Here is a 10890-nt window from a genome sequence, read left to right as displayed (position 1 = left end):
ATCTGTCGGTGCTAGTAGAGAGTATAGAGGGGGTCAGCAGCAAAAGTATTCCAGATATTCGGACGAGTCCGCGACTCGTGCACCTCCTCGATTTGCGAGCAGGAGATTTGATTGCCCCATTTATTTCGGTCCGGGTCAGAGTTCGAGAGTTCCAGGTCCACAGTATGGAGGTGATTCTAGTCAAAGGAGACCACCGGTGCCGCGATGTAGCCAGTGTGGTAGATCACATTCAGGTCAGTGTCGTCGGGGTTCAGATGCTTGCTATGCTTGTGGTCAGGTTGGGCACATGATACGTGATTGTCCATCGATGGGTGGTAGAGTTGGAGCTTAGCCCACAGGATCAGCAGCTGGTTCTTCCTCATTCGTGCGCCTGACAGAGCATGTTGACACCCAATTTTGTCCCACCTCTCCTCCGAAATACCTATTTACGCTTCTAACATTTTTGGAAAATTAAAAAAATATATTTATATTTTTTACTATAATCAATACCGGCGTTTCATTATTCTATTACATTACTAGCCATTATTATTATTATTATTATTATTATTTATTATTATTAAATTTTTTATTATTATTATTATTATTATAGTTCACAACTTTTATCATTTCAGTATTTTACCAGCTTACGCACACGCATTGCATTTATCTTTGCATAATTGAATAATAGTATTTATTTCACTGAGGATTTTCGGAATATATTATTGCACGGCTATTATAACACCATATAATTTTATTACCCGAGTCCTAATAATCACACATTTTTGTAGTAAGCAATATTCTGTCACCCTTTGTATATCATTAATTAAAATGGGTCTTTTATTCAAGTTCAGAAGCCAAATTATTTCTTGCACTCAGTCCGTATTTTTGATTTATCGGATTCCAAATCAAAGTCCAATCAACTCATAAATATTTTCTGACCAGCCTATGTTCTTTACCCTAATTTGTAGACCAGTCCGTGTTTTAATTCGCTAGCTATTCTTTTAATACCCGGTCTAAAAATTGACCCAGTCCAAAAATGGACCGGGTCTGACTCGTTTTACTCAAAATAAGGGGAACCCTTTTAGGGTTTCCCCTCATTTTTTCCTTCCGCCGCTCCCTCAACTCCCCTTCGTCTCTCCCCTTTCCCTCTTTCCCTCCTCCATCTCCGCCGCACACCACCCCATCCCCTGTCTCCGCCTGTTCTCCTTCACTTTCCTCTCCCTTTCCTCACTTCCCTCCACGTTACCCCTGACACCCCTCTTTCATCGTCAACCTCCACCACACCCACGTTTCTCCTCTGACACCACCCCACACCACGGTACCACCCACTTCATCTCTGACATCTCCCATACCACTGCCAACTCCCACGTTTCCACTACCCTCTGTTCCCCACGCCTTTGTCCCCTCTCCTCTCAAACTCAAACCCTAAATCAGTCTATAAGTATTCATTTTTTATCATCCAGTAAAGTGGGGGGATTTTTTTGGATTCAGCAAATTCCCAAATAGCCGATTTTCTTTCAGTTCAAGAAATCCCCTGCGAAATATTTTGTTTAGTTGTCACAATATCGTAAAAATATCGAATCAAAATACTCAAACGATTTTTCGTCTGTTCTGTGTTTGTTGCGAATCCGAGTTTCGCAACCTCGAATTTGAAGTGTTTCGAGTGTGAATCGAAGACTCGGACCCACTTCGCTGCACCCGAAGAAGGTAATCCTATTCTCTTTAAGTTATTTTTAGTATTGCTTGCTTATTTTCTGCCTATACATTAAATTGTTAGTATAGTCATGTTAATCATTAAGTTAAGATTTTTTTTTATTTTTTTTTTATAATTGATATTCGTGGCTTAGTTACGCCATCTGTTAGTTAAGCACGTTTACATGAGTTCGATTCCTGTCTAAACATGTTCATATGAGTTAGTTCTTAATTTGGTCTCGATTAGTTAGGTTCAGGGATCAGTATGCAAGAGTTAGATAAGTAGATGCCTATTTTAAATCATGCCCAGTTTGTATGGGTTAATTACTGATCCTGAAATCCCGCTTAGTTACTTTTACTGGTAATCCAGTCCCTGTTGTGTTTGTTGTGACTAGCTGAAGATATTCTTGGTATTCGAAAATGTTGAAGGAGGTTCAAAATGCAATCTATACTTTCGATATTGGCTTAATGCTGTTTGGTAAAATGGAACAAAATATATGACTATGTTTCAGTTAGTCTTAATCTTGATATTTGTTCATGTTCGTATTATCTGAAGATTACCTTAGTATAAATCTACATCTGTATGTTGGCTTGTTTAATCAAATAGTATGATTGATAATCCTTAATTAACATACAGTAATCTCTGCCTTAAAACTTTAACAAATATGTCCCCTGTTTGGTTCAATTTCTTTTTTAGTAGTTACTTTCATGATTTGGTTCAGGTTAATATCTTTGGTTTGGTTGCATTTTGTTGTTCAACAGATTTAAGACATTTAGTCTGTTTAGCATGACTAGTTGTTAGCCTGGTCCATTTCAAGTATGTCTTTGGGAATTATATGAATATGATTTGTCTAGTTTAATGCGCGTCCTGTGTTAAGCCAGGGTAGAAGTAGTTAGTCGATTGTTATGTAATAGGGCCTAAGCATGATTGGATTCAGGTTGGCTATGCATAATAGCGTAATCAGCCTGCCTTTATTTCGCTGCTTATTTTAATAAATGGACTGAAGGACATAAAAAATAAATCTTTTCCAGCTTGGATATGGAGTCTGTTAATGTGAGAATTTGGTGTATGTGTATGAGTTATCCTAAATATAGTAAAATGAGCTGGTCCTCTGTATTTGAACTTCTGTGGGAGAAATGCTGTTTTCATTTTTTTGTTTGAGTTTTAGTAGAATAAAGAAGCAGAATTGGTGGATGCATCTTCTCCATTCAAAGGTTGTTATTACTGTTGATAAGCCACGCATGAAACTAAACATTGTGAAAGTACAATAGTTGAAAATCACTACTAGTAGTGTAAATTAACCCAACCTTGTATTCATTTTCATTTTTTTGCATACTCGGATGTGTTAATGAATCAGGAAGATTCATTCAGTCTTGGAATTCGAAAATGTGACAACTGCTTCCCTTCCTCAGTTCAGTTTCATTTCAATTTAATTATGTTGATCTCCGAATTCATATGGATTAGTTCTGTTGCAAGGTTATTTCTGCTCCCGCGTATGATCCTTTTATCCTTGCTATTTATTTTCTTCATTCTCTTCACCCCTGAGTCAAACAAAGTTCAATGGGTTGAGGACGTATTGGTCTGGTTGAGTGGTCTGTTCCTTCAGGTTATAGATAGGAAATAGGAGTATAATCAGTATGTTTGTTATATGCGGTAGTTGTTTCTTATATAAGAAGTATACACATGAGATATGCTCAAATATACCTATTATATACATTTTTTTTACTAGTTCATTTATTTACATTTCATGTATTTAGCCTTATTTATCGATTATGCACTAACTCCTTTCTTCCGTTTTATGCATGAACACCGCATACGAATCCGAGGGACTCGTTCTTCTTCCATATTCGGTGTTGGACTAAAAGCCCAACGTAATCTCTCTCCCGCGTCAATCCATCCATAGCAAAAAATAAAAAGGGAATTTCTGGGCTAAGCCCAATAGCAACAGCAACAACAGTCCGATTGCAGTAGCTCTCTTTAAAATGGGCTGAGCCCATTTAAATTATCTACTCCTCTATTTATTTTGTGCATTTAATTTGTATTATGTAACTAACTCTTTGTTTGTTTTGTTTTTGTTAGTTTCGATAAATCATAATTAATCAGTAGGTTTAGTTCTAGTAATGGGTAGTTAGTTTAAGGAAGACTAACATTTAATCACATAAGATAAGATTATTCTCCTCTTTTCTGATTTCATTTCTTTGATTTGCAAAAATGGCATGATTTTATATTTCGAGTTAAGAGAAGCGTATTTTATTCTTACTATTCGAGAAATTTCAAAACATCATTAATATGCAAACATAAATTCAAACACATTTTTATAACTCTTCAAGTTTTTGAGTCAATCACGCATATTCTTCGTTAAGCATAGTTGATAAAGATAATATAAAAATGGATAAAGGAAATCTATTAGCTATTTCATATTTTTATTCACACTTCTAAAGCTCAAAGTCAATTAATATCTCATTGCTTAGTTTTGTTAAATATTTATTGAAACATTGCATAAATTCGCATCTTCTTCTATTTATATGTAAGTTATCATACTTTGTAAACTTCATTTTTATTATGCTACTTCCTTTAAATCTATTAGCAACTATTATAAATTTTATTCAAATAGTATTTTAAAGTTTTTCTTTTATACAAAGTATTAGTCTTATTTTAATAACCTTCTTATTTAAAGCCTTAGCAATATGTATAAGTCTTATTTTAAGCAGTTCATATTTTTCTTTGAAACATTAGCAGCATTACAAGCCCACTTCTTGAAATTTAAATGCTACATCTTTAATCTCAATTAATTAACCTAAGTTTGGTCGGATAACCGTGAGTTAACGGATTCTAAAGGATGCCTAACCCCTTCCCTTTAGGATAATATAGAGCCCTTACCTAGAATCATACTGGTTAAGCAGATTATTAATTGAGGTTTAGTTTTAACTTTACCTTAGTTAAAATTTAGGTGTCCTAATTCACCGTTAAATTAATTAGGTGGCGACTCCTTAAATAAAATAAACAGGAATCACCAATATGTCATACTCCTAAATCAACCCGGTTAAAATGGGGTGTGACAGCTTGGCGACTCCGCTGGGGACCTTTAGGCTCTAACCATAACGACTTAGGTTAATAAATAATTTGTTGGATGTTTTGTTTGTTTTGCTTTATTTTTCTTGTATTTTTTGCTTTATATGTTTTTAAATGTTTTATTATTGTTTTATTCTTTATATGCATTTTCTATGTAATATGTATGTTATTGCTTTCCTTAAATTGGCATTCCGCTCATATTTCTTCCACTCCTGGAAAACTCACACATATTCACACTTAAAGCGGCTTCGCAGTTTGCGCCCGTGCACTACTAAATTACCCCTTTAGTTGGATTGGTCTTGTGGATTTAGTCGATCGGCGGTGCAGTCGACGGCCACGGACTTTCCACTTCCAAGTTGTCCGCTTGGGGGAGCCTTGTGTCATAGGAAAACCATTCTTAGTCTACCTAGGTAGAGCGAAAACCAAAACCTTGTAAGGACATGCATCATTTTAAACCTAGGAGGCTTAATACCCTTGGAGTATTAAGTTCATTACTCAACCTTACCAAATGTCCAAATGAGTTTATGACTCTAAGTGACACTATTCACTATTTATGTGCATTATTTGAAGGACAAATATGTGGATTATGTGGACCTAATACTCTATAGATAAATATTTCAAGGAAACTAACCTTTTGTTGCAGGTTGTTGTGGAGCATCCAAAATTAATACCGGAGGTTTGAAGACAGCCAAAAGAAATTAGTGGAGTTGAAGTATTAGATATCTTAGATTAACTTTGAATTGTATTATTGACTGACATGTAATAAATTTTTATTATTCTTGTAAATTAGTTTAGAAAGAGTTATGGAATGACACATAAAAAACATGTTTGTCCTTCAAATGTTCGTTAGGCCTACCTCTGGCATAAAGAGGTCCCTTGCATTATAGAACGCGATGTATTATGTGCAATAATGTGTTTATATGCAATAATATGTCCTTACCGTATACTGACTCATTTTCTTTTTCTTTTATTGTTTTATCTTTTTTCTTTTAAACTTATTTTCAAAATAAAAAAGGTTGACTTGTGCTAAAGGGGAACTGGCGGAGCATCCATATTTCACACGGTCTAGAGCCAAGAAATCAAACTCTGACTCATCACTAATCACCTGGTTAACTAAAAAGACTCGTTCTAAAATGGAGCAAAGTTTGATCAATGCAACCACTTCATCTGAGCCATCTCTTAGTTTACCGATCACGAGTGATCCCACATCTTCTAATCAACCAGAAACACATTTGGAGATCATTGCTCATTTGGAGCGACGAGTTGCTGAATTAAGTCACATGGTACTTCACAACCGGTCATTTTCTCAAACGCCACCACATATGACTCCATCTCATGGGGTTCGTCAGACTTTGCCTATGCCACCTCCATTCCCAAATTTGGACGAATTTAACCAAGCAAATTATTTTACCACCTCTCAGCCGGTTCGTTCCGAACCCCTCACTCAAAATGCTCCCCTTTTATTTACAACCACCTCTTCAAAAACTCAGTTCATACCGCCGGCACATGATCATACCAATACACATCAAGTTCCGCCAGTGTATACTTATACCACAACTCCACCCATGACACAGATTCAAGGGTAATGTCGCACAGATGTTGATCATTATGTCGAAGTTGAAAATGAAGCACGGTCAGTCAATGATGAAATGATAAATAGAAAGCTCAAACGTTTGGAGGATGCCATGAGAAGTTTGCGTGGACTGGGTAGTAATCAAAGCGTGAGATATGAAGAATTATGTGCATTCCCTGAGGTAGAATTGCCACCAGGTTACAAGATTCCAAAATTTGAGAAGTTTGATGGGTCAGGAAATCCTTTCTTCCATTTGAAGGTCTATTGTGAAAAGTTGATTGGTGTGGGGAAGAATGAAGGGATAAGAGTCAAACTATTCAATCAGAGTTTGAGTGGAAAAGCCTTGGAGTGGTATTCTAAGCAAGATACAACCAAATGGCGTACTTGGGATGACTTGGCAAATGCTTTTGTGGATCATTACAAGTTTCATGTTGAGATTGCTCCTGACAGAATCTCAATTACAAAGTTAAACAAGAAGTCAATCGAATCATTTCGAGAATATGCTATACGGTGGAGGGAAGAAGCATCTAGAGTACACCCACCCATGGAGGAGACAGAAATGGTTACTTTCTTCATTCAAGCACTAGAACCGGAATACTATGAACGTTTGGTGACAATGGGCGGAAAAACCTTTGCAGAGGTGATCAAAGCCGGGGACATGATCGAAGATGGCATTAAGACAGGGAGAATAACAAGTCTTGTGGCTTTACAGTCTACTAGTAGGGCCATACAAACTGGTACTCTCGGAAACGGAAAGAAAAAAGAAAAAGAAGCAGCATCGGTAATGGCTTTGGGAAACACATCATACCACCATCAACGACCCCCGCGATACCAGCCTAACACTCACCACTCACAATATTTCCAATATTCTCCACATCCCTACGACCAAGATTTGTCATCATACCAACCTCAATCACCACAAATATCCTACCCTGTTTACAACACCCAACCAGCATATCGAGCTCCACGACCACCAACATATCCAGCTCCACCATCACAAACTCATCATCCAAACAATACATCCGCACCTCGCCCAAATAACCCGTTTCGCTATTTCACACCATTAGGAGAGCCACTGAGCGTTGTTTTTGAAAGGCTACAAGCTTCAGGCTTAGTATATCCCGTGGAAGGTATAATTCCAGATCCATTACCCAGAAGCTTTGATCCCACTAAAACATGTACATATCATTCGGGGGTAAAAGGCCATTCCACTGATCGTTTTTACGCATTGAAGCATAAGGTTGAGGATCTTATTGAAGCAAACCAGATCACGGTCAAACCACCAACACCAAATGTGGTTAACAATCCACTCCCGACCCATAATGGGGCCACGATAAATATGATTGGAACAGATGAAAATGTTGATGACCCAGCCGAATTTATAGTGCCTGTCGATCGTGTGGAGGATCATGATCTTGTAGCCGTTGCTTCTCCGGCTGTAGTGATAAGGGGTTGTGTGCCTGTCGAGATATTAGGAGCTTCATCAATGCCTGTGGAAGTAGTTCAAGCACCAAATCAGTTACCAGTGCTCGATACAAAAGCCGTACCATGGAATTATCAACAAACTGTGATGGAATGTCGAGGAAAGGACGCGATCACTGACAAGGTTAAGACATTAGGAATGACAAGGTCTGGAAGATGCTATTCTCCAGAAGAGCTAGTTAGATTGGGGCAAGTTAAGGAAACCAACGTACCTCCCAAAAGGGTCGTGACTGAATTCGAAGCAGAAGAATTTCTGAGGAAAATTAAAGCTAGTGAGTACTCGGTCGTGGATCAGTTGAAAAAGACCAATGCTCAAATTCCTATTCTCTCTTTGCTTTTGAGTTCGGATATGCACAGAAATGCACTGTTGAAGATCTTGAATGAAGCATATGTCCCAAGCAAAACAACTAGTGAGGCGTTAGCTGGGATGATGGAGCGCGTACTTGACAGCCATCGAATCAGTTTCGATAATGAAGAACTGCCGCCAGAAGGATGCATGCATAACAAAGCGCTCTATATAACTGTCAAGTGTCGTAACATGTTTGTGGCTAAAGTTTTGATTGATGGGGGGTCTGGACTCAACATCTGTCCATTAACAAGTCTGAAGAAGATCGGATATAATGTTAGTGAGCTCAAGACCAGTGATATGAATATTCGAGCATTTGATGGGGCTCAAAGGCGCCCTATTGGGGAAATAGAGTTGAAAGTGTTGATTGGCCCTGTTGAATTCATTATGGATTTTCAAGTACTTGATATTTCCACGACATACAACATGCTGTTAGGTAGGCCGTGGATCCATCTGGCTGGGGCTGTACCATCTGCTTTGCACCAAACTGTCAAATTCGAGTGGGATCAGCAACAAATATGTATACATGGAGAAGGGGACACGTCTTTCTATCTAGAGCAATCCACCCCATTCATCGAGGCAGAAGGAGGGTTCGACGGAGCTGCTTATCACGCTTGGGAGGTTGTGAATGTCACTAAGGAGAGTGAAGTGTGTCAAACTCAAGAGTTCAAAAGATCATGCGCCGCAATTATGGTTGCAAAAGAAATGCTGAGAAATGGGTACCAACCTGGCTTTGGGCTAGGGAAAACACTAAATGGGCGGGTTGAGCCAGTCGTTCTCCCTACGCAACAGTTTACATTCGGTTTGGGATATGAGCCAACTGAGGAAGAAGTGAAGAAAGCACGAAAGAATAAAAGGAAAGAGATTGCATTGCCAAAACCCATTCCTACCATTGATCAAACTTTCTCAAAACCTTCAGATCTGATTGTTGTAGTTGCCTATGATGATATCGTGGAGGGAGTCAAGAACCTGTTCGTGGAAAATGAAGATGATCATGTGGTGATAATCAAAGACTTTGCTGAAATATTGACTTTATAGGCTGCTGAGCCAGGACCGGAGTTGCAAAATTGGACTTCTATCTTAGCCCCGGTTCGCCGGGAGTTTCAGTATTTTAAGTTTAAATTTCCTTTTGTAGTAGGCCGGAGGCATCAACTAGAACATTTAGTTCCTTTTGTCATGTTGCCTCTATGTTTTGTTACGGCCTTTTTAAATTAAGATTCTGTCATTTTGTTTGTAACGAACTACGTTTGGCCTGACTTCCTGTTGGATACGTAGGCAGCCCATATCGGGTTCGGCCACTCTTTTCAAATCATTTCAGTATCTTTGTTTGTGGTTGGAACTACGTTTGGCCTGACTTCCTGTTGGATACGTAGGCAGCCCACATCGGGTTCAGCCACTTTTTCAAAATATTTCAGTGTTTTGTTGTATGGGTGGAACTACGTGTGGCCTGATTTCCTTTTGAATACGTAGGCAACCCATATCGGGTTCGGCCCCCCTTTATTAAAAAAAAAACAAAACTCAAAAGTCTTTATTTGTATCACGAACTACGTCTGGCCTGATTCCTTTGGGATACGTAGGCAACCCGAGGCGGGTTCGGCCCTTCTATTTTTAAATTTTTAATATCTTCGGATTGTCCAAAATATTTTAGTTCCTATAAAATATATAAAGATTTTTATACAAGACTTGGTCTTCCCACCGTTTAAATTCATGTGTCTTAATATCTTGAAACTGGGACCAATTTTTGAAATCGGTCAAATCACTTTCAAAAATTTTTCATTACAACTTTCTCACCTTTCGATTGTTTAGAACCAAGTGTCTCCAGGACTTGAAACTGGGACAAAATTTTGAAGTCGGTCAAATCACTTTCAAAAACTTTCATTATAAGTTCTTGCTTTTCAATTGTCCAGAATCAAGCATCTCCAGGACTGAAACTGGGACAAATTTTTAGAAATGGCATAAAAGTTGTCTTAAATATTTAACCATTTTTTAATAAGAATCTATCCATATTTCTAAAATGCAAATAAATTCAAAAATCAAGTCATTTTACAGATTAGAGCCACTAAGTATTGTCTTTCAAAATCATCCAAATCTCATTACTTTTATTTTCAAAATACATTTTGTATAACTGAAACTCCCCGGCAAAGCAAGATGTGTGGTGAAGCATCGAAGAATGAAGGATGCGACCGAGACAAGATCAATTCAAGGTCCAAGTTCCCCGACACGCACAAGTCAACTAATTTTTCTTTTAAACTCACGATTTTTCTTTGATGAGGCAGGTTCAATTAACGTGAAGGTTGTGCATATTCGACTCATCTTAAAACTTTAATTATGGGCGTGATCGAAAAGTTAGCTTTCTTCAAAAGGGCAAACATTCTTCAACGTGGATGCAAAGGTAGCTTATGCCGAACGGCGGACGTCGTTCCACTCATCACGAAATTTCGATTGCAACAGTGGACACAAATTCATCTTCTCAACCAAGGGTTGTATTTTATATTCAAGTCCAGGCACCCACCTCCGAATGCGGGTATCTTATATTTTATTTCAGGCACCCACCTCCGAATGCGGGTATTTTATATTCAAGTCCAGGCACCCACCTCCGAATGCGGGCACCCACCTCCGAATGCGGGTATTTTATATTTCAGTTCAGGCACCCACCTCCGAATGCGGGAATCTTATATTTTATTTCAGGCACCCACCTTCGAATGCGGGTATTTTATATTCAAAGTTCAGGCACCACCTCCGAAT

The sequence above is a fragment of the Lycium barbarum genome, chromosome 11 (genome assembly GCF_019175385.1).
Source record: "Lycium barbarum isolate Lr01 chromosome 11, ASM1917538v2, whole genome shotgun sequence".
NCBI classification, from domain to species: domain Eukaryota; kingdom Viridiplantae; phylum Streptophyta; class Magnoliopsida; order Solanales; family Solanaceae; genus Lycium; species Lycium barbarum.
Note: the sequence above shows the minus strand (reverse complement) of the source record.